General features: G+C 39.9%; 1 long non-coding RNA gene across 2 annotated transcripts; it reads right to left on the reverse strand.

The window, feature by feature from the left end:
- Window positions 1-4681: 4681 nt before the first annotated feature.
- On the reverse strand, window positions 4682-22701 carry LOC124071153. 2 transcript variants are annotated; one of them, XR_006845294.1, is made up of 3 exons: window positions 22630-22701; window positions 7907-8053; window positions 4682-4769 (listed from the first exon to the last, which is right to left on the reverse strand). It is a non-coding gene; the product is annotated as an uncharacterized LOC124071153 (long non-coding RNA). The 2 variants fall into 2 exon arrangements; XR_006845295.1 differs by having other exon boundaries at window positions 4688-4772.
- Window positions 22702-23115: the final 414 nt, after the last annotated feature.

A 23115-nucleotide genomic window follows, 5' to 3' on the forward strand; every position in this document is an offset into this window, starting at 1 on the left:
GACAGACTGAGAAAACATTTCAGGTTGACAACTCATGGTCGGACTACCAAGTGGGCCCCAGAACATATATAAATTATAATAATTAATTTATAATCATTTATAAGCTCGATGCAGGCCTCGATGCTCATTTCCATGTGCGGATCCATTGCATCAAAACAAATACTCCTAACTTATCCCTAATGTTATAAAATCAAGTGTCGACTAATAATCGACACATCGGGACAGATGCAAGAAAAAAAAAAGCATCATTATGAGGTCACAGCAGATTTGCGTATGAGCTGAAATCACACATGACATGTCACTATTCCTAAATATTTTGTTAAACCAATGAAATTACCAGTAACTGACACCAAAAACCTGGGTCATGTAGTATTATTCCAGCATTGGAGTACTGAATGGATTCTGATGGAGTTTTCACACTTGGTTCCATTCAGCTGTCCAAATGAACTCAGAGCGATTAGTCACCATTTTTTGCGCATATGTGAACACAGCAAACAAACTCAGACCACTCTGAAACAAACTGAACTGAACAGAGATCACCTGCTGAAGGTCTTCTGTTATAAACAAAAAGCACTAAAGGTTTACTTGCCCTTCTTTCCACTTTATTTTAGCCTTTTTAACATGACAATGTGCTCGAATAAACAAAATGAAAACACGGCTGATGAAAAGATTGCAAGTTGCTTTGCATTGACATGAAATCTGAACAATCCTATTTTGTTTTTGTTTTTGTTTATGCCTGTGGGCTAATCTAACTACATACCACAGCAATACAGATAAAGCAAAAGACAGCAGCTGCCATCTTGCTCCAAGTGACAGTTACCCATAATCCAAAGCAGTAAAGGTTTGAGAGTTTTTCTTGTTAAGTGATAACATCTCTGTATAAAGGTAATGATACAGACTGTGACCATGTGTAATAACAGAGATTATTCCTAGGGAAACATCACCACCCTGTGGCCAAGGACAGGTAGAATAGGTAAATGGTCCTGCAAATATTGGTTCCACTACATTGGATGAGTGAGTAACGATGTTACTCTTTAAGACTTTATTAAGTAGAATGTGAGATTATTCTCTAAATCACATTGTAGGACTTCAGTTAGAGCAGACAACTCCTAAAGCGTTCTGTGTATATAATGCTAATTCTAACGTCCTGTAAGGTTACACACTGTGTGTGTGGATGGTCGCCTGTGTGCTGTTACGGGGGCAGACAAAGTTAAAGTCAGCGCAGGGCTAACTTTAAATTGATGAGACCCTTTGGTGCTCTCCCATGAGCTGAGAGCCTTTGAGGCGTCTGCAGCTATGAATCAGTGCCGCTGACATGACCATTTGACAAGAAATGAGACATAGCTTAATGACGCTCTGGCAGCATTTAATGGCTAGTGGAGACACACTACTAAAAGATGGTTTAAACGATGACTCATTTTATGTGTCTGAAAAGCACTCATCTGCTGCCTTAAGTGGAATGTGTTTAACAACGCTAATACATTCCTGTGATCTGGGAGATGAATTCAGCTATTGATTTTTTTTCGCCTTCGCCTCCCTCAGTTTAATCAAAGGCTGGGCCACCAGAAAAGAAAGTGTGTGCGCACGCGCACATACACACACACACATACATTTTTAGCAGCACTTCTCATTCATCCAGGTTTCTTCATTGATTCACCGCATGCTTTGAATTAGCCAACTCATTAGGTAACACTATTTGAGAATTTCAGCGATTTGGAATATTACATGGATGGGTGGGGACTTGATGGAAACCCTAGTGTCTCTGAGACAACAGTAAATTGAATGGTTTGATAAGCCATTGTAGAAAAATAACTCTTCTTTCATTAGATTCAGACCTCACTCATTTCTTGCCACGGTAATCTTGCACATACTGGTAACTGACTATTTAATCTGTGTATTTATAGGTTAATGTGAAATGCTGTTGTAGCTAAGGCACCGTATTAAGGAAAAGAAAACACTTTCGTCAAAGACACAAAATCGTATTGAGCATTTACAGTAAAGCATCTCTGTAATTTTCACTGAAATGACTCGTAAAACCACCGCCAGTTGAACAAGAGGTAATGAATTTTCCTATAAACAGCTACAGCCATCTTGGGAATTGTTTAATTATATAACATTCTTTTTGTGGTCCACCAGGGCGGATCACAACTCTCTCTCAGCTCATTATAATTCCACATGAAGCCTTTAAATGTCCCAAAACTAAAAGCGCTCATTTGCTGCGATGATTCCATGAGGAGAACAAAAGATCTGAGGAGACACGGAGAACAGTTTCACTCATGCTCAAGACAGCATATAGATACTGCAGCTACCGACAGTTCATGCATTTGCTTTAAATTAAGATTTTAATGGTTCACCGTGGCAAGACTAACACGTTTCTTGATTGTGGTCCTGCAAAAAAATTTCCCTGAATTTTTCACACAATGTATGGTCATATCTTACTAAAAAAGATGGGATTCCTTCTCATGTCCTCATTAAAATAAGAATAATAAAAGACAAAAACCTGCACTGGCATGTACTGTGACTGAAACTTAATTCAATGCGGCCATCTAACACGGCCACAAAAGTGTTTTAGTGCTGAACACCCCTTCACCAGACCATTCGTCAAAAGGACAAAGTGCTCTTTGATTAAAAATGCTGTGAGCAATGCAGTACAGCTGACAAATGGCCTCCCACTTATCCCTCTGCACCAGCACTATGATAAAGCTCCATCCTCACACCACGCCTAATAGGAGTCACTGTCACCTTATAGAGACCCAATTTAACACGTAACATGTGGTGTAAATTGAATGATGATAGCTTTCTAATGGGTGCACAGTCACCCGGGCCTCTGTGATAATCGCTCTGGTGTGATCTGTGGCTGTTTGTTGTGCAGGATTTGTTGCTTTTAGAAAATGGTTTGGTGAATCAAACTCTAACCTTTGGGGAAAAGAAAAACCAAGCAGTGGATGTTTTTTGTGTTTTCTGTGTATTGACAGACCCTCTTGTTCTAACAACTTAACATTTGCAGATTTGCAAGCAAAAGTGGAGGAGGCTGGTGGAGAGCTGAGAGCTGGAGGCTGATTGTTGATGAGTGGTTGATCACTACAACCTCTCCATCACGCACGCATGCATGCACAAACACACACACACCCCTTGCCCATCATTCTTTCACTGCTCCCCATTAAGCTCTCTGATTCTGACGCTAATTCAATATTTCACCCTTTTTGTATTTATACTGAATGAGTCAGTGAGAAAAGCATTGAAAAGCACTGCTGATGCACCTTTGGTTCTGCAACAACAGAAAGTCAACTGCCATTCTGCCATCAATGTGCTTAAAACCCCAACAGGGCTTTAGTTGATCTAATTTTTTGAAAGAGTTTGCATGTGAATGTACATTTGACTTTAGAAATTTTCCTGCATATGGGTGATGGGTATGTTTGAAAAAGAAGCAAATCAATGATGTCTCATGCTTCACCAACATATGAAAATGCAGGTTATAATACCATGTACATTTGCTTATCTACAGCATTGAATTCTAACATTCTAATTAGTGTTACTAAAAAATATTTTAAGTTTATATTGAACTTCATGTCTTTCAAGGCATAATAATTTCTGATACTATAGGAAATCTTTTGTTCAACAAAAAAGAAACTTTTCTGTGTTATTGTAACTGTCATATTGTGTAATGCCTGTATGCTGTACCATGAAATTGTAAAAATCTCATACTGCTGCAAACCTTGAAATTAATACAGCTTAACAGCCTCTACACTGAAACTTTTATCAAAAACATATGGTGCCCACTGAAGCAAAGGTAAGAGAGATAAGCTTTCGATATCTGTAGGAAGGTATCCAGTCAAATACGTGCAGGCTTTTTGTACTCTTTTTATGGTTTTGCTCACATCACAGCCAATCAATGCAAGCATTTTTCAGTTTAACGCAACAAGTGATTGGCCCACTTTCACAGCTGCCGCAACCCAAACAGTATGTGGTGAGTGTACGGATATACTATATGCTTTGTCTGCAACTGAATGCTTCTATTTACATGATGTATTAAATTAAGTAATCAGTTGGTATCAGTGTCACTTCAGGGATACTGCTATTGTAATTTTTTAAGATGACACTCAGCCCCAGATATAAGCTGACTGTATAGGAGCAAAGGTGGAGTCAAAGATCCAAAAACACACACGAGTACCTTTTAACTTCATGTGGCCATTTTGCAAGACATATTGATGACCAAATAATTAAAACTTTGGTTTCTTTATCAGCATGTAATATCCTGAAGCTGTTGTACAATAATAATAATATTAATAATAATAATGATAAGCTAAATCAATAGCTCCATCATGCGGTTTCGTTCCTACAAACAGTATCTTTGGTTCCTGGAAAAAAAATTTCATAATCTTGAGATAAAGATGGTGAATAAAAAGTGTCTATGTTAAAATAAACTTTGAACTATTAAAAAAATCTTTAAGATATCTGGAGGATACCAACAAGATGGTCCAACTCTTTACACACTATGTGCCTTCATGGCAGTTAGGGTTTAGGATGGGTTTAGGATGCTCCATAAATATGACAAATTCTCTTTTTGGGAATGGAGAATGAAGCCAGTCGAAACATTATCAAATCAATACCAGATAATTTTACCTTACCAGTAAGGTGTCTCTCACCAGTCTTTACAGCTGTGTTGCACTGAATGCTTTTACTTGCCTGGAGGCGTTATTTCATCAGTAGACTTTTGCAGGCCAGTTTTCCAGTTCCTTTCCCACCAGCAAACCCTCAGTATGTGACTTCTGCTGACAGATACAGATAAATGTCGTCTCAGCAATAAATGTATTTGAGATGACCAAATAAAAACATGATATTAAAACTAAAACAAAACTTCATCACCCCCACACACACATTTAATGTACACACTATATACTCTAATATAAACAAAAAATGCAATTGTTTGTCCGGGGAGAGGGCTCAAATCTTGAATTCTCTAAAGGACAGGACTAATTTCTGATCAAAACAGCATCAGTGAAAAGACTGAGAGTACATTTCTCTTTCAGTCAGCCTCTCTTGATCTCAGTGAGCCGAGCCTTAGGTGAAGACAGCTGTCACCCTGATCTACGGCCTCCGGCAGCCTCAGTAATGTAGGCCAAATTGCCTGAGTCGCTGGAAATGATGCAGTCATTGTGGAGGAAATTGGAAATCAATTCTTGCCATCACTGAACATAACTTCCTCTCTCAGCAGAGCCAAGGCTCAAACGTATTTGTGCTGGCTACGAAAGCCCTGACAAAGATGCCACTGTGCAGGAAAATGGAAGCAGACAGGAGCAAGATAAAGAAAGGAGAAAGGAAACAGCTGGAGGGAAAGCAAAGCAATTCTGATTGTTAAAATCAAATTCTTGTGTACATTCTCCCAGGAAGCATGTTAAAATTTGACACATCATTCATTATGGTGTGTAATGATAAATTGCAGTCTCTTAGCAACATTTAACCCCTGGAATACGCGTCTATAAATACAGAATCACTAAAACAACGAGGATCCCTCCGCCGCTCTGCTACTCTGTCCTCGGGGTAAACAGTGCTCATTAAACAGATTTCTCACCGGTAATTCAAAGTAGTTCTCAGTAATGAGTTTTCTTAACAGATTTTCAGAACGCTCTTAGCAACACCGAGTCTTGGTTTCCTCCAGCTCATCTCGACATCTTGACATTTATTCAAGGAGCCTTTCAAAGTCCCAGGAAGACCGTGTTAAAGGAAATAATGGTGCATTATGGAAGTATTAAAAGGAGCTGTTTTGTAGACACAGTAAGTGCTGATATAGTGCATGAAACTCATGTAGGTCAGAGCAGGAGGCACGACACAGTACACTGCTTCTGCATGCTGAACGCTTCATAGCGACGATCCCAAGGGCACCTGAGCTCAATAAGAGGCAATCAGCAACACCGGCACGCCCTCCCCAGCTCTCCTCCATCTTCCCACAAGGCACTGCTTCGAGTCAGCCCCCATCCATTATGCATCAAAAGCCACACTACAAATCTCCTCAAATAGAACAGAGTGTCAGGTATGATAAAGAACAATCGACCAAGGGGAGGGAATCAAAGCACCAAAATTCCCAGGATGAGAAATATTCCACTTTGCTCTCTGATGTCATTCTTTGTTTTCCTTTGTTTGTGTTGTTATTCGAGTTGTATGTTCATGTCCCTCATGGGATGCTTGCTGAGGTGCAAGTCATCCGTCATCCTAATTGGTTGTGTTTAGAAAGCAACTGTTGTATTTGATAGAGAAGCTTTTCCACTCCTTCTGGTCAAAACAAGGCTGCGGTTCTGCTATCAAAGATGGATAGCTATGTAAATAGAGGTAGCCACAGATGTGATTATCCCAGCCTTGTATGTTTGTCTGAAGGTTTTTTTGCCACAGTGTGTTCAGCTGTTGTAATCTACCGTCCTTCATCTTTATGTGCCTGAAGCACATACAGACTAAGCTGGGTGGAAGCCAGCAGCTGCAGAGTCTGGTTTTAATGAGATTACATTAGTTGAGACGTTGCTGGGTATGTTAAGATACAAGGAAAACTCAATGGGTGGCTGCCAACTTTAGAGAAAACAGTTCCATTGACAATAATCATCTCAACTGCCTTCTTGATAAAAACTGGAAATCAAATCAGAAAAGCTTGTACCTGAAAGCATAACAATTTGAAACAAAACCACAGAATTGAACAAAAGAAAAGTAAACACAGAAAGTGATGCTTAACTCTGAAAATGTGGATTCCAAGAAGGCAATAGGTAGACAATAAACAAAACAAAAGCACATTGTGGCTGCCACCACAACAAAAAGTTAGATGTCACACATGTGTATTTGCTGCACCAGCTCACTTGGGCCTGCCAAACAGGGAAACAATGTCTCATGAAAATATAATCAGTCTAAAGAAAAACAGGTTTCTGGGGAACAAATATGTCTAAACATGGCTTTTGGGAAACAAACACAAAACAGACCAAGTGCGAGAAACTCAAGAAAAACAGTTTAACTACTAGACTGAGCTGAATTGGCATATAATATGAGTTGAGTGACATTGAGTTGCTAGAAAACATTCCTGAAATGTTTTCTAGCAACTCTTTGAGGCAGGCTGTACTTATCAGGGTTTACAGTGAAGGACAAAGCCAACCCCTGGTGATATATTGGACAGCAGGGAACTGTGGGAAATTCATCTTTGTCCATCTACTACTTTACATGGTAACAGTATTTTTTATAAAGGCCCATTTTTCACTCCATCTAATCTCCTCATATCTTCCATTTCCTCCCACCCTCTCCTGTCAGATGGACATTTAATGACACTGACTGACCATTACTCATATTAATGTGTATTACTCAAGAAATCACATCACTTTTTACAACCTGACTCTGACCCTCATTTGGTCGTTAAAATTTTAGATTCACACGGATTTTGGAGGTGTTCCATAAAAAGTTTGCCAGCGTCTTTTAACTTACAGTAAGTACTAGGTGGGAGTCACAACAATGAGAAATAACTGCTGAGAACAGTCTTTGTGTGAATTTAAGACTCAAATGCTCACAGGGATCATTTCAGAGTGCAGTGACATATTACTTATTTCGTCGTATATATATCGGAAGACTGATGAATTTAGTTTGGGGACTTGGGAAGGTAGCTATCCAACTCTGATGTTGGACTCATTTAATTTTTTATTTATTTGGGACACTAACAATACTTGATTTTTTTTCTCCAACAAGTAGAGGAACAGCAACATTCCACATTAGTTGCATACATGCAAAGCAGAACATATGGACACCCACGGCAGCTCAGAGTGGCAGGTGTGTATGAAAATGCAAATATAAAATGCACAGAGATGTTTAAGTCACACTAAAGTCTTCAGGATCAAGGCCTGACTGTGCTCCCCACCCACCATCATGCTACAGTCGATGCTACCTTTCCAGGCCGTCCTCCATCTGTTCAGCCTTCACTACAGCTGCAGCCAAAAGCCGCAGCAACATACGGTACGTCAGTGTTTGGACCGCTGATCTCTCTGGCTCAGCCTTTCATCTGGTCCTTTGACGGGCCTTGCTGGCTCGGCAGCTGTGAATGAGAAGGTGGACAGCACTTAGACTTCATGCATGAACTCTAAATGAAAAAACTTCATTGTAACTTGTCATTTAACCTCATACTTGGTCTCATGTTTAAAACAAATCAAATACATGATTTCACCTCTTTCCATTATATTTGATCCACAAGCCCTATTTGATCCACAAGCCCTATGATGAAGCCCTGGTCATATTGGCATGAAAACTGGTTCCAAAAGATGATGCCAAAATTATAGAGACCCTTCATTTTCGTTCAAAATGTTTCTACCGCCGACACAAGCCATCATTCAAAGGTATCTTTATAGTTTTACAGCAAAGGAAATTTCCTGTGGGTATTCGAAGTCCACAGTCCTCATTCATGATTACTACATAGAAAGTACCAAAACTATTTCCAGATTATCACTATGCGTATTGATGTTTGGTTTCATCTAATAATACAACGTAAATAAACAGAAAAAGGCACTTCAGCATTTCTGCATCCCTGATTCAAGCTTATTGCAAAGAAATTATTACAAAATGTTTCCAGTTAACAAGTCACAGCATTAAACATACAGTTCATATAGTACTAGTCTGAAACATAATTCAGTGTTCAGGAACAAAAGAATATAAGAAGAATAAAATAAATATAAAATGAATATAAATGAAGACACAGTGCTTCTCAAACATAAGTTCCACAAGCACATTTACATGTCACAAGAAATCATAGCCAACAACATAGACAACATCATTGCTGCACGGTGTCATAATAATACAATGTGCTCCAAGCTTTGCTGTCACAGCATTTTAATGGGGACAAGAATGCAAATACATGTTTACTAGGGTCATGTTTGTCATCTTATAGTGTACACCCCCACCCATATTGTTATTTCTCATCAGAACTACAAGCCTTGAGATATGAAAATATTAACAAAATAAGTGTGCATGAAGGGAACCACAGAAAGCTGGTGTGATGACATCTGTGTCAAAATAGCAATTACATGCTGGCCTGACTCATAACGATAAATGCAGAGCAGGATTACACGGACTATGAACACTGCATCATTGTGCCAACGTCCCTGAATTCAATTACACACACGCAGGCACACACACACTACTTCTACACTTGTGAAGATCCTCACAGGCACAATGCATTCCCTTTACTCTAACCTTAACCATCATAATGCCAACCCCAACCTTGAAACTAACCCTGACATAAATTGAAATGCTCTCTCTTCACAAAAATGTCCTCGGTCACAAGGTCTACAACTCAAACAGGTTCTAAATGTAAATGTAAACTCTCTCTCTCTGTCAGAACACTGGCAGCTCAGTCAGCTGTGGAAGACTTGCTATTGCTGACTTAACCAGAAGACACAGTAAAGTTTGTGTGTGGCACAATGTCTCCAAAGCTACTCCACAACACACCGAGTTGTCACTCAAACCTCATCTGGACTGACAGTCGAGTCTCATGCTGTGGAGTCTCAGATCTCAGTCTCGCTATCCTGTCTTAGAGTTGTGGTTTAACTCCACATAGACAGGGAAAAATAGCAACAAACATCTGCAAAGTGCTCTTGAGCAAGGCACTTAATTCCAGAGTCTTCATATTCAAATCTATTTCAAGTGTGATTACCATAAATCCATGAGGGCTTAACAATGTGCATGAGGGCTCTCTTGCAGACATTCTGAGCATTTTATGAGTGCTTTCCATAATCCTGCAGACCTTATATAAGGCAAGAACCCATGGACCCCATAAAGTAATGTAAAAAATGTTGATGATATGGGAAGCCTTGCAATAGCTGCCAATGAATCTTAATATGCAACTAAGGAATGAAGAGCATCCACTTTGGTTGACAAAGGGTTGTGTCTCTTATCTTTGCTGATGGAGTATGGATTGCCTTCTTGAGGCAGCCACTTCCAGCACACACTGGGTAGGTTGGCAGCTGAGTGATAAAGGCTTGTGATGACAATAAGCATCTTCAAATCTGAAGCCCTTAAAAGGAAAAAAAATGGTGCAAAGTCTGCAAACATGTGTCATTATTATTCAACTACATTAAAGTTTAGCATTGTATGACATCTTGTGAAAGCTACCATTTTCATGATAAATATAGTATTTTTTTAAAGTCAGTTGTTATTTGCCTGTTACCTCCAAACAGGTTGGGATATTTTAAGACAAGAGATACACTCAGGATTTTTCTGAGGAAGTCAGATGTGACGGCAGCAGCGCACATAGGCAGATAATAGAGATGCCGAATGCAGACAGATAATAGATATATACAGGTTTAATACTCAGGGTAATGAGAAGCAGTGGTACTATTCAGTGTCAATGTAGTACTGCGTGAATATGATACAGGGCAGCACTGACCTAGAGCATACATGCTCAAAAATCCTTTTCCTCTTCTTGTTACACTGACTATCAGGGCAGGGAATATACAGTATGTACTAGCCAGCTGCAAACCTAACAGTGCAACCAACCAAAGGTGATTAACCTAACACTCCCATTTTCTGTTCCTGACAGGGACTGGGTCTTTTTGCTGGTTTGACGCAGTAAAGTCTACTTATAATCCCTCTATAATCCTCCACTCACAGCTGACTGTGATCCACTGTCTTCCCTGGAGGAGACGGAGAATACAGTCCTGCTGGGCCTCAGCTTGGTGCTATGATAAAAAAAGCACTATCTGATTTACTATCGCAGCTAATTGGAGCTTCACAGCGCTAATTAAATCAAGAAGCCACCTGGTGTGTGACGTGCAACGTGTGTGTCCTAACAGAGATGAAAACTTCCCACTCATGTTTATGTAGGCATTCCAGATGATGTTCCAGTTGATTTTTTTTTTTATTATTTTCTCCATATGCACAAGCAGCCTGTACCTTGTCTCATTTAAAAGCAACCGATAACATAAGAGTCTCGTCTGCCTGGGTGTCCTGAGCTCTCTGCAATCAGAACCATTTGAAAATGTCAGGCTCCCTTGTTAGCAATTCAAACAGGCAAAAAGGCAATTACGCCATTTTCGTGTTTCCACCGAGGCGCCGCTGCCTCCAACACAACTCTGACACTGTGCCCCCATGTTTTAATACGGCCAACAGTAACATTACATTCCTCAGCTGCTATGAAAACCTAACTGAGCCATATTAATACCCTCCCCACCAGCCTCCATTCCTACTGCCTCCCCCACCTATCTCTCTCAATCACCCTTATCTCTCTCTCTGCAGCCCTCACCTCCTCTTTCATTTCCGAGACAGTCTATCATTTGGGAAACACGGCGGCATGATTGTGGCTTCTGCTGGAGGGGGGAGAGCCGAATGCTATCATCACTCCCAGGGCCATAATCAATAGTGTCAGTAATGGCGATGGCGGGAGGAGAACAGTGGATTTGCTGCGAGGTCCTCAGAGATCATATAGGAGGGCTTTGTCTTTTCTGTGGCTCTCCCTATAGTCCTGTTAAATTATTCTGCAGGCGTTCCTACTGTCAGTCTCACTCCACTGAGAGCTGCAGGAGGGGAAACACTATTCTGTTATAAAGAGTTTGGAGATCATGCTGCCTGTTGAAAGGCTTTCAAAACTACATCTATTGACAAAGGTGCAGTAGTATACAAAAGTGTATCAATTTATACCATGATGTGTGCTTGATCCGAGATGCCTTTCCAGCGTGCTCATATTTCCCAGTTATGTAATCTGCATTTTATCCTTCTATTAACATCCTCACTAATTGCTGTCTTCTTTTTACTGGGATTATGGGTTGTTGGTGCTGCCTGTGGTGCTCCATGTATACAAAAATATTTATTATTGCTCCCATCATTTAAAAAGGCCACTGATGGTGTTATTACCATAATGATGTATCATATTTTTAAAAGCTAGAATATTATGTTTCAGTTGCAGGACACTTCCTCAGAAGTAATCTCATAGGGAAGGGATTTATTTATGTCCAATCAACATTTTGTGCTGCATTGGAAATAAATCAAGACGAGAAAGACATAAGTAGGATAAGCTCACACTTTGAAAAACTGCCAGTAGTAAATCAGACAAGCAATAATAACGATCCAAGCTTAACACTGTAGCTCACTTTTAGTGCTGGTGAACTGTCACCACAGGAAAAGCTGAATTCAAAGCTGTGATTTAGTTGTTTTAGTTTGTTTAAAGAGATTGTCCTTAAAATTTTTATGAAACCAGAAACATTTTTTTTTCCAGCAAATAGCTAATGAATGTATTTATGTTGTAATAGTGTTCAGTGTTTGTGTCGAGGTCCGCCACAAACACTGAACACCACTCAGAATTTAAACTCGCCTTTAAAGCTACAGTTGTATCAGAGCTGTATTAAGTTACTGCGAAGGTAAACCGAACTATTTCTATTCCTGATGGTTCACATTAAAAACATTCAACTGGTGAAATACAGGGATTTTATTATGAAGCAGTCACAGGAAACAAAGCATTTTTCACAGCGGTTAGAGCTGATGGTGATCGTTTTCTGCAATTTTTGACTGTATATCACATAAAATACTGCATGGAGTAGTGGAACAGCCAGCAGAAGCCACAGTGAGGCATTTGCTTTGACACACAACCTCCAGCTTCTCATCAAGACAAACAGATCTTTTTAGCGCACCCTGCTGTGCTCATGTGCATCTTTATTAAAATAACGTGAATTTGTTTGGCTGCATTTGTTGCTTCCCCCTGAATCCTGGATTTGAGGTATTTTTCACACCAGTGAAGCCAAATCAACCACAACTGAACCTTTACTAGTTATAACTTTAACCTGACATGCGAGAAATTCTCCTACAATCCTTGATGTAATTACTTCAAATGTAATTTAAAGCTATTATATTCTGTATGAGTAGAAGCAACTGGATTCTCTGGTGTGTTATATATTCCAGCGCTGTGACGTGTCATCATTCAGGCCAGCCACTGTATGAGCCATGAAGCTCCAGGCAAACTGCTGCTCTCTTGCCCCCCTGGCCGTGTTGAGAGGTGTGGAAGAGCAATCTGTTCTCACAGGGGAAGCCACAGAGAAAATGGGGCATCGCTGTCAAGACACGGGAGAAGCCACAGAGGACCTGCGGAGGATTAGGCGAGCAGGCCCCAAGCCGCATGTCTGCATCAGCATCGCACAGTGCACTTAAAAATGCTCTCAAACTACCTTGCAATGTTAACAGTTGCCACCTTTTTGCCATGCTTTCATTACATCTCAATTCAAATGTCCCCAGACGGATCCTTTCAGCTATGTGTGCAGCTCATTTCCTCCGAGAGCTCTTAGAAGACGACATTAACACAGTTGCACGATAATGTGAGAAGTCAGACACCTCTACTTGTGGCAACAGCACGCAGCCGTTGTGCTGCTGCTGCGTCACTGTGTTTTGGGGGTTTCGGATCCCTTCATTATTTGGGGTGAAAAGCCACACAGGAGAAGACTCCTGATTATTCAGCCATGGACCAGAACAGCTTCACCTCATAACAAGAGATGCTGCAGTTTTTAGAAGTCAAGGAAACAAGTATTTGCCATCCTGTTGAAGGACAGAGAAAGGAGCTGGTGGGAGGGGGTGGAGGGAGCAGAAAAGATACAATTTCACAGCTGAGCACGCCCGCTTGGGTCTCTGGTGTGAGCCGGGAAGGATTTCACACCTGAGGTAATAACAGAGCGGATGCAGGAGATGGGATCAAATTTTTACACTGCTATCTGTCTGTTTCTCTTCATCAGGAAAGCTGCTGTCGCCCTTTACATGGTCTTAGTACGTGCTTTAAAAAAACAACACAGTTACATTCACTTAACTCGACCTGTGCTCATTTTTCTCCTTTCAGTCCTTATTCTGCTAGAGAGATTACTTGGAGAAAGGTGTTGATTTGCAAGTAGATTTGTGTTGTCATTAGACTAAACTGAATTCAAGATTTATGTTTGGATTACAGGGTTTTTCATAATCACATGCTCACAGCCTCACCTTGTTGGTCTCATCTTTGTCACCCAAATGAATGAATCAGTAGTGATAATTTTCTCAAAATGACCCCCAAGCGAGTTTTGTAGTGTAGAACTATAGTGGGGATTGTACTTAGCACACACATAATGACTGGACTGCATGGTCTACTGACACCACTGCTTCAGCAATAATCACAGCCTTTACCTGAGGTTAGGACAAATCCCGCCCACTTTTTAAATGTACTTATGCCGACTGTCCTACTTTTCCAATGTTCAACATGCATCAGCCTATCATATAAATCCAGCACTCTTCCAGAGCACCGTGTCAGTGCGTAATTATCAAATCCACTCTTTGCTTATTACCTAAATCAATAAAATTTCATACCACATTTTCATTGCTACCTGCAGCCAGACTGATTCTCATATAGCACACACACACAAGCAGAATAACCTTACCTACTCATTAATTCCCTGATGCCAGTTAGTTGATTTCGATGTCGTTAGCTGAGTTAAGATGGGTCACACATGGTCATCATAAAAAAGCTAAGAGTAAACAGTATGTGACTTAGGAACAGAAAACTAAGATGGAAAGTGAGACTAAAAGATAAGCAGAGAAAATGAGGATGAAACGAAGAGGTAAATCTGAAGAAAAGTAAACACACATTGTTGGTGATTTACTGTCTTAGATTCATTTCAATATTTTGGGGTTCTATGTGTTGGATTTTAAGTATTAATTGTATTTAAGTACTTTTGGGAAAATTATCCTTTAAAACAAGTGCACTGCTTTAAGGAGGTTTAGTTTCTATGTGTCATGCAAACAGTTAAGGATTTCTGCAGTTTACCTGAAACAAAGAAAAGGACTGGACTCTACTCTGAAATCTACTCAGAAAATACACATACCTGAAAATCCATTCTCACCAGCAATAATACACTTATGGCCATCTTCATATTCTCCACATTCACCCTTCGACCCATGCTCTCTCCATCGTTATGCAGAAGCCATTTCAGCTCATTAGGTATCAGTCAGTCAGGACGCTAAACACAGTCCTCAGCTGAGGAATCAATCTGCCATCTCTACGGGCCTGCCAGCAAAGCAACACACACACACACCTTCTAGCTGCAGCAGAGGATAATCAAAACGCATAATTGCTTTTTAAATCACAAAGGTAATGACAAGATCTTTTGATTGTAATGCATTGTAATCACTCCATTAATATGGATATGACTGCAGCATTGGGAGCCATCTGTTTGGCTGAGGCAGCCCTGGAAGTTTTCCAACAGACTCATTTCAAGGACTGTATTTTGCCAGCGACCACAAGCAACATAATCTATGTGAATGCCACCACCAGCACTTGGAAACGAGGGACCCAAATTGATCCATCAATCACTTATTCAGACAATGTTTATTCAGCTTTGCCTCACTTCACAGTTATTCACATTTGCAGATGAAAGCTCCAATAAAAAAAGATGGCAGGGACTGCAGAGCAGTAGCACTGCACAAAAACAGCCTCTCTTTACACAGGGCTTTAGTGTTCGTGTTTGGTGAGGTAGGTGATTGCCTAGGGTTACCTCTGGGTGGAATCAATTATACAAGCTTTTTAAAAGGCCCTCTTTGGTCTTCACAGAAATGTGCGAAGCGAGCAAGCTCTCGAGGTATCTAGCATTATTCCTTTTTATGTTTTACATCAAACTTTCTCTTTCTTCTCAAACTTTTCCATACTTACTGCTGGAGTGGAAATGTGGGGCATTAGAGATGTTATTGCCAAACTTCAATACCCCCCCCCCCCCCCTTCTCCTTATAAGTAATGTATTTCCAGTACAAAAGCATATGTTGCTTTTAAAGAAGTGCTGCTACAACTCCTGGGTGCTGTCATGTGTTTTTGGTCGCCGGGGGGGTGAGAGGGGCAGGAACAAAAATACTTCTTATGTAGCCTCAGGGTATTTCTGACAGCTTCACTTTGTGTTGTAGCATTAGAGGAATGAGAGAGCATAACCCTTGCTTTATTGTGACATGGGTCTCTCTGTGAAAGTCTGAAAAAGCCAGAAGCTGAAGGAACGGGTATATGGGTTATTAGAGGCATCCCAAGGGGAACAAAAAACTGGAGTTACATTTGTCCAAAGACTTCAAAAGTGGAAATGCTGGAGAAAAAAAAAGAATTTGCAATTGAAATTTAGGACTCTAAACTTTAATCAAAATGTGAAAAAAGCTTGCTCTAAAAGAAATCAACATAACAAGAAGATTCTGTGAGACACTAGTGCCTTAATGCCTCATTTCTCTGACTGAATTTGTACTGTGTTTCATTAATTCCAATGTTAAAAATAGTCAAGGAGTCTGGAAAGGGAAGACTGTGGGATATTGATGTAACTGCTCCCTAGATGATGATGGTGATGAATGCCAGACAGACTTTATGTGAGGGTGACTACAGACATGTTTTCTTGGTTCAATCCTGTTAGCTGTACATTGAAGAAAAGCTCATTTGGCAATAAAAGCAGAGCCAATAGGGGCCCTTAACTTATTGCATACAGCACTTAGAGAGAGATGCCTTTCCTGCACCCAATTTGCAAGTTTCCCGGAGTTACAAAACTCTTGAAAGAGAACATTTTTGTCACATCTTCTTAGCATTGCTTGAAGCACAAGAGTACGCAAACCACACACTACTGTCTGTCTGTTACATCTCCTGCCAAGCACTTTAAATTTGAGTCTTTTTTACCTGCTGAAACATAGGTGCTTTGGGTCTTTTTTAGTCCGTAGTTAATTGGCAAGCCTGCCTACACTCCCCTCCGAGCAAAAGACAGTCTGCAGGGAGGAGGGCAACCAATGCAACGCATCTCGTCTCTCTGCAGATTTCTCCATCTCTTGTAATTAATTGCATCTTTAAAAGAACAAAATGTAAATACGCCGCTGACACGCTGCCAATTAATTTTAAATTGCCGTCTTCCTGACACTTTCTGCTCAACCGAGGGGGGAAATAAAAAGTTTTAGAGGGTGTTACGAAAGCTTTAATAGCGTCCCTTTGTTCCTAGCAACACATTGTGAAAAATGCATTCAGGCCTGACAAAGTGCTCCAGCTCCGTGTAATCAATTCCCTCAGCTTGTACAAGCCAAGGAAGACGGGGTGTAGGGAGGATCTGAGAAAAACCACCATTGTACTTGTCTCGACTTGTTCTTTGATCAGGCAAGACAAGCTTCTTTTCACACTGAAAAAATGGAGATAAAGAGAAAAACACCTGATCTGCACAGGATAAATAATCATTCACCTAGTCAAGTAGCTGTTAATTAAAAGGTCTCGTCTTCGTGATCCCTGAAGGCTACCAACCATTCCAACCAAACTACCTCTTGTTAATGTTTTAATGCCCTACAGCACCAATACATAATAAGGATAAGGCAGTTTTACCTTTAACTATAGTTTCGTACAGCCACACACTCAACTGTGGTGCACAGTGTTGTAAGTCCGGCAGAAACCTCGTCTACAGTCTCAGCATGTGTTTAACCAACATGTCCATATGTCTCAGTATTTTGGATTTGTTTGATCTGGATTGTTTCTTGAGATATAAATCACTTTTTCGAAAGGCCGAGCCAAAATATCAGCGCAATTACTTTATATCAACCAACTGTCACATATGTCAATGAAGGAATCAGATTAAGGACACAAGATTAAAGGCCCTGCTTTTTTATGACAGCACAACAACCAGAGCAACTAGTGCGCTGACATTTTGGTATTTTCCTGACCTTGAAATTTGCTTTCCTCGTCTGTTTGGTATTTTGGTGGCCAGTGCACAGATGGGAGGAGAGGCACAAACAGGAGGGAAGTTCATTCAAATTAATGCAGAGCAAAAGCAAGACAGAAAATGTGTCTAATGTTGTAATGAGAACAGACCTCACAGCTTACTTTGGTATGCTTGCATGGTAACATTTGGAATTCAGCACTAAATACAAAGTCATCTGACTTGGTATTTTACCATAAAATAAGAATTGAAGAGAATAAGAATTAAAGACTGGACATGAGAGGTCCTAAATGAAACATCAGATGTTCACCAAAGTTATTATGTTAAAGGACAAGTGGAAAACATAAAAGGATGCAATTAAAACAATTTACTTAACCAACTTGGGCACAGACACAAGCTGGGGAATTAAATTATCATATATGTTCCTGGGTTACTCAGAATTCCATTTTAAAAAAGCCTCACCCGAGTCATCTGGTGCTTTTGTCTCAGTACTGTAAAAATATGACACTGCACGAGGAACTTTAGTTCCAAATTCAGACAGCAGGTTTGAAAAGTCAAATATCTAAAGAGCACTAGAGAGACAAACATCCAACGTCCTTATGGATGCATCGGCAGTAGCAATAGTGGCAGTATGAGCGTGTTTTACTGCGTTATACCAGAAGTGCCTTCTCACAAAGAGCCACTGATGCCAACAGGTCCAGCTAACCTCAATGACTCTTGTAACAAGCTGAAGTGGGATTTTCTGCTGCCTCTTAAGGGCTTGTCTTTTATTACAAGCAAGTAAACAGAAGCAAATAGACTTGTGATGTGAACTGAAAAGGCTGCAGGTAGTGTATACCTTCCTAAGTGCAGCGAACACCATTTAAGTGCCTTCCCTCTGGCGTTCTTGGAGAGATTTCTAAAGAGGTAGAAGCATTGTTCAGAAACTGTTTTCTATAAGGTTGGTGTTCACACTTCCTTGACTAAAGTGCAAGGCCCGGAAAAGAAAGACAACACTGCAAAGAGAAAATTCAGCGCCAAGCCTACAGACCCTGTACGCACACACACACACACACACACACACACAGAATCCCAATTACCATTAAGTGTCAAAATATAAAGGTCTGATTAGCTCTATGGCCTTCAAATGAGACAATGCTGTTTTCTATAACGAACAACACCAACAGAATTTGATTATAAACAAATGTTAAGTTGCCTTTTGATCACAACATGCACATTTTAAATCCCTGTGGGATACTGCAGGACTGTCAATACAATGTCTTTATCTTTTACACTTCACCTACCTCCAACGAGATTCACCAAATATAGTGACTCTAATCTGACTGCGATTCCTTAAACAGCAACAAAAACGTGTCTACCAGTGCACAGACATTATATCTTATTTTATTATAATAATCAGGAGCTGAATTGTGATCCTATTAAAACTCCTTATTTAAAAGATATCAGTCAAGTTCTTTGTCATCTTGATCTCACAGCAATTTCCTGACTCGAGGCTAACCTTTTGAGTCAACAGATCCATTTGGTCATGAAATAGCCTTAAATGGAACTGCTCCTTGCACTCCATGGATGAACAGAACAGAGCAGTCATGTTCCAGCTCACATTCACAAGTTCAGCTCAGTATATTTCATATATTGAAATATTAACAACTTGTCAATGGATTTTGTAGCATGAGAACTTGTGTCTGATTACAAAATGAATCAGATGTTACTAAGGTTGCAAACATGAGACAGATCATGACTGCCACCTGGACTTCTTCCTTGTAGGGTCTTCATACTGAACAGAGAATAAATACATCTTTCTCCCTTCCTTCTGTCTCCTCCTCAGCAACCTTTTTCTGCAGCTTGCAAGTATTTTTAGGTGTTCGAAGCACAGTGGCAACGCCAGTGAAAACAAAACTGCTCTGTGATTTCACCCTTGCTTGCTTCAGGCATCTCTCACAGCATCGGGAAACTGCATCAGCACAACAAACAGCTGCAGAGGGCTTCATAAATGCCTCAACGAGAGAGCAAGAGCGAGAGAGGAGAAACTTTATGGATGCAAAACTCTCCACACAAAAGACAGCACAGCATACTGTATATGATCTTACCAATTTGTCTTTATATAATATCACAGTTTCAGAATTTTAGCAAAATGTATATCTTTCTATATTTTATATATTATACTATATTTTATAGTGATAGTTCTATATTTCCACATGTGTGCAAACCTTGTAAACAACTCTCAGGTTCTTCAGTACTGTTCTTGAAAGTTCATTTAATTAGTGTGTTTAGTCTGACAGAATGGATTTGTTGTTTTTAGTGTGGCAAGACTGCCCTCTGGTGAATTAAAGGGACCTGTTAGGAGAGCAGCAATAACATGGTTTCATTTGACAGAACTGTAGGAACTGTAAGTGAGTGGTATAAAAGAAAACAGCCACTTCAATAACTTTTAATAGTCTGTTAATTATGGCTATGAGTGTAAAGATAATGGCTTTGAAAAGATTTCCGAAGTCAAAACTGGATTTTGAGAGGCCTAGACTGAGATCACAATGTGGTATATACAGTTGAAACACACTGATGTGTGCAATAAGATCAGTTTCATGACGTTCATCTTGTAGGGATAACGTACTGCGCTGTCTACCTATCTTTAATAACACAATAAACCAAACCTGTGAATGCTGGTTAATAACAGCTGTCAGCAACACCAGCCCAACACAAGTCCAAGATTATCCACAGCGGAGGCAAAGCCGAGTTCTCTTCCAAGACCAAGCCTGGTCAAATATATATTTATATATATTTAGCAGTGTCCAATCAATTGCTGTTACTCAAGAATTAGGTGTGATATAAACTTACAAAACACTCAGGACATTCTACTGGATTTAAAGGTGCCGCATCAGAAAATCCCAATTGGTGTTTAATCCAAAATAGAGAGCAGACCTGAAACTGATTTTTGATAATGTAGCTATACTTCAAAGCAAATTCTACGGGTCTTCCAAATTCAGTCGAGCCTGGGCTGCCATCTGCCGACAAAACTACCACAGAAAGCCGTAATAGGACTAACTTTATGCACTTTATGCCACCTTTCACAGACTGGTACCAAAACGGACCACATCACAATTTTTTTACAGAGTAAAGTATCCACTCAAAGACAAACAACTTTGGGAGTGAATTTCAAAAGGATAGATACCAGCTGTACAGATGACAACCTTCTCTCCAGAAAATAGATGGCACTTTGCTTTTTTGGTGCTCAAATCACAAAAACAGAGGCATTATTATAAACCATCTTCATAAGTATATTTACTGATGCTTTAAGCTCCACAAGCACAGTGCCATCTAGTTCTATCACGTTCAAGAGAAGGCAGACATCACTACAACAGATATATGCAAAATTCTGCAACTCACACCACAGCAATCTAGATGGATAAACAGCACTACAGGTAAGAGGAAAATTATGTATTTTTGATTCTGGGGATGAACTTTATCATTCAAATAGTTTTAGATTCAAAATACTTAAATTGGCCTTCTTTTGCAAGCCAAATTGAAATAATATAAGGCATTTCTCCTGCTGGAAGGGAAGAAGTATTTTAAACAGTACTTGGAACTCGGTTTTGAGAAATAAAATTTACTGAAAACTTACCAATGTTGGAAGTCAGGTTGTTTTTTAAATTATAAGTCATTCTGCAAAAGTACAAGCGTTCTATTTTTTGTTCATCACTGTGTGAAATATCCTCAACAGCAACATGAAATTTACAATAGTGCACTTGTAACCCTTAAATATTTAAATAGGGATGAAAAACAATATATTCAAACTACAGAGGAAATGAAATTCTGTTACTGGTCGTACATCATGAAGAACATAATGATGGTAATTTAGTAGCACAGATGGCTTTTTTCACAGTATCTGTGTTATTTAAAACATTAACAATGTCTCTGCTCTACTAGGCCACAAAGTCAGACCTTGTACTCAAGATAAAGTAACAATACCACAGTGTAGAAATACTCTGTAACAAGTAGAAGTCATGCATTTGAATTTTCACTCAAGTATAATCGTAATAATAATACAGTTTATATCACAGGCTATTCATACATTAAAGTAATGTGTTCATTACTTTAATGTAGTAGCTGATAACCATGGTTGACCTATATAAAGCAGTGTTTTTGTTAAGAAACTTGTGAATTTCACCTCGGGAAGCAATGAAGTCTCACCTTAAGTCTAAAATATTACATCAGAATTTATTTGTTGATTATGTTTTGCTTCGTTAAAGCAACTAGTAGCTAATGTAGTCGAACAAATGTAGTGGATTAAAAGTACAATATCTGTCTTTACTATGACGTAGCAGAAAAATAAAATACTCAAGTACAAGTACTTTAAAATTGTTTTGAGAAGTTGAGTAAATGCACTTGGCTAGCCATGACAGTGTGACAGTCGGTCCACCTTTTTCATAGCAGCCATTTTGGCATAAATTAAGATAAATACGTATTACGAGAGATACTAATCAACGTTTCCGTTCCATTCAGGTCAACCAGAGTCACTGTGACGCTTTTGAGCATGTTGGCTCACTGGACAGGCTCTGTTACACCAAATGGAATGGAACCCTTATTCATTTGATAAATTAAACCTGTGTTCATCCGCTGTGTCTTGTCAATATGGCTGCGGCTCCAACTAAAACTCCTCCACTTTTTACCTAATAGAGGACTTTAAAAATGTCTCAAAAAGTTGACAAACTCAGGGTGTAAGTGCTTGGTGACATGTTTGGCGTGGCGTGCGCATTGGACGCTTCGGTGTCGGAAACACGGCCGGCCGCGTCCCTCGCTCACCACAACCCACCCGTGACAGTTTTCTTTCCCGGTCTAGCATCCAGGCGTGTAGTGAGGTGCCCCATACTCATCCCACTCTTCATCCATCCGTTTGTAAAGACTCTGGTTCTTCATGCACTCTCATGCACTCTCATACACTCACGTACACTCACGTACACTCACCTGCATTCACCTGCATTCACCTGCACTCCCGGTCCAGCTCCACTGCTTCTCTGCGGAAGCGCGCGCCGTTGCAGGGGCGGACTTTATCGAGCACAAGGGGGCACGTCCCACTGCACTCAGGGGTGTTTTTATTTCTTTACTGTGTTGATTATGGAGTATTTCTACAAAGTTATTGTGTGATGTGTGAATATATGGCGTGTGGGTAAATGAAATCGTGCATTGTTTATTTAGGTGTTAATTTATTATGATTAATAATATTGTATGGACCATTATGATTTTGGGTGATCCCCTTGATAATGGTTTGAACCAATTGGGCTCAACCAGAAGCCCTATTTAAGAGAGTCTCATTCAGCTTCTAAGGTCTCAGAGAGAAGCGTTATGACCTGTTGTGAGTTTATGCTATGACCATTTTGTTCTTGTGTTTTGTCTGCTCTCAGACTGTGTGTAGAGAATTTGTGTTACAGGAAAATAAAAGCCTTTTTTTCCTGGCACCTGA

The sequence above is a fragment of the Scatophagus argus genome, chromosome 14 (genome assembly GCF_020382885.2).
Source record: "Scatophagus argus isolate fScaArg1 chromosome 14, fScaArg1.pri, whole genome shotgun sequence".
NCBI lineage: Eukaryota > Metazoa > Chordata > Actinopteri > Scatophagidae > Scatophagus > Scatophagus argus.